We start from the raw sequence: 2,313 nt of genomic DNA, 5'->3' as shown, positions 1-2,313 counted from the left end.
TGCACGTTGCGTGCGCGGCCTCTTGGATGGCACCCTGCTCCAGCCGCCACCTGCCATCCCTGGTCTGCTGGACTTCTGGGCGGACCTCTTCACCAAGAAGCCCATCTCCACCGCGGGCTTCATTCGTGACCGCCTCCTCCCGCACTCAGAGCCTGTCGCTCTCGAGTGCATATGGGGGCCGGTCACACATGAGGAGGTCGCCGCCGCGTTGCCGCCCAGGGGATCAGCAGCCGGGCCGGACGGCCTTACCCCAGCGGAGTTGCGGCGCCTGCCGCACGAAGTCCTGGTGAAAGTGATGAATCTCTTCCTTCTGGCCCGCGCCCTTCCGGAACGCCTGCTTCGCGCGCGGACGTCCCTTCTCCCGAAAACGGCTGCACCAACATCCCCCGCTGACTTTCGCCCCATTACGGTCTGCTCGGTGTTGGCGCGGACCTTTCACAAGGTTCTCGCGTCACGCCTGATGCGCGCATGTGCTGTGGACGAACGTCAGCGGGCATTCATCCCTCGGGATGGGATGTTGGAAAATACCTTCATCTTGGACACTGCTCTCACCGACGCAGTTCGCTCCTGCCGCTCTGTCTTTGTGGCATCGATCGACGTATCTAAGGCATTCGATTCGGTAGATCATGCTGCCCTTCGCCCCGTGCTGAAGGCGCATGGCCTGCCGGATTGCTTTGTCGAGTATGTCGAGCGGTGCTACGAGGGCAGCACGACAGTGATAGCGGACGGCGCCGGCGTGGGCGTGTCTGTGCAGCCAGCACGGGGCGTTCGCCAGGGCGATCCCCTCTCCCCCCTCCTGTTCAACTTTGCGGTGGACTACGTTTTAGGCCAACTGCCCTCCCACATCGGAGCTCGGATCCTCGGTCGCAGAGTCAACGCTGCGGCCTTTGCAGATGACGTCTTGCTGTTTGCAGCGACCCCGAGGGGCTTGCAGTCCCTCATCGACGCAGCTACCGCAGCCCTCGCCCACCTGGGGCTGCAGATCAACGCCCGGAAGTGTTTCACCCTCGCCTTAGTCGCGTCAGGGCGCGAGAAGAAGGTGAAGGTGGACAGCAATGTCACCTTCACAGCAGGCAATACCACCATGCCTGCCCTGCGTGTGGGTGAAACCTTCCGGTACCTGGGGCTGCAATTCTCCACGGCGGGTCGCTGTGTCTTCAATCCACGTAGCCACCTGGTGGAGCAGCTTGACGTCATCTCCCGAGCTCCGCTGAAGCCGCAACAGCGCCTCCACGCTCTCACCAACGTACTTCTCCCTGGCCTGTACCACGGGCTGGCCCTCAGCCGCACCCGGGTGGGTGCATTGAAGTCGGCCGACGTCACCATCCGGGCCGCCGTCAGGAGATGGTTCCGCCTTCCGGCGGACACCCCCCTGGGATACTTCCATGCTCCTGTTGCCCAGGGGGGCCTCGGCATTCCATCTTGCCGATGGATGGGTCCGACCCTCCGTCGGTCCCGTCTCCTGGCGCTGAAGAAGATAGGGCCAGCCTGCGACGGTGCAGGCATGGATGAGGTACAGCGTGAGATCGAGGTGCTGGAGCGCCACCTAATGTGGGAGGGCCACCTCCTCAAATCGTCAACGCAGGTTGGGGAAATGTGGGCGGCGCGCCTACACATCGCCATTGACGGTGCGGCACTGTCATCTTCTGCCGCCGTCAGTGGCCAACATCAGTGGGTCGCCGACACCAGTCGCCTGCTATCTGGGCGTGAATACATCGACGCCCTCCGCGCCCGCATCAACGCCTTCCCTACGAAGGCACGGCGCAGTCGCGGGCGGGAGGCGGACACCAGATGCCGCGCGGGGTGCCAGGCCGTGGAGACCGCCAACCACGTACTTCAGGCTTGCTTTAGGACGCACGGGTCCCGGGTCAAGCGCCATGACGCTGTAGTGCGTTATGTCGCCCGTGGACTCGCGCAGAGGGGCTTCAATGTCTCTGTGGAGCCCCACCTCCGAACACCTGAGGGCATCCGCAAGCCTGACGTGGTGGCGGTCAAAGACGGCATCGCCCGCGTGGTCGACGCCCAGATAGTCGGAGACCACCTCCGGCTCGACTGGTGTCACTCCCAGAAGGCGGCCTACTACGACACGCCGTCCATCCGGCGTGCCATCTCCAACCTGCACCGTGACGTTGAGGAGGTGATTGTGTCCACCGCGACGTTGAACTGGAGGGGTGTATGGTCTCCAGCGTCGGCGAGGGATCTCGCCGCCTTAGGCTTCCGACCCCGAGAACTGGCGGTGCTGAGCACAAGAACACTACAGAGCTGCTGCAAAAGTTACAAGATTTTCGAGCGTATGACGGCTCCTAGCCCGAA

This window comes from Schistocerca piceifrons, unplaced genomic scaffold, assembly GCF_021461385.2.
Source record: "Schistocerca piceifrons isolate TAMUIC-IGC-003096 unplaced genomic scaffold, iqSchPice1.1 HiC_scaffold_946, whole genome shotgun sequence".
In the NCBI taxonomy this organism is placed as follows: Eukaryota; Metazoa; Arthropoda; class Insecta; order Orthoptera; family Acrididae; genus Schistocerca; species Schistocerca piceifrons.
Note: the sequence above shows the minus strand (reverse complement) of the source record.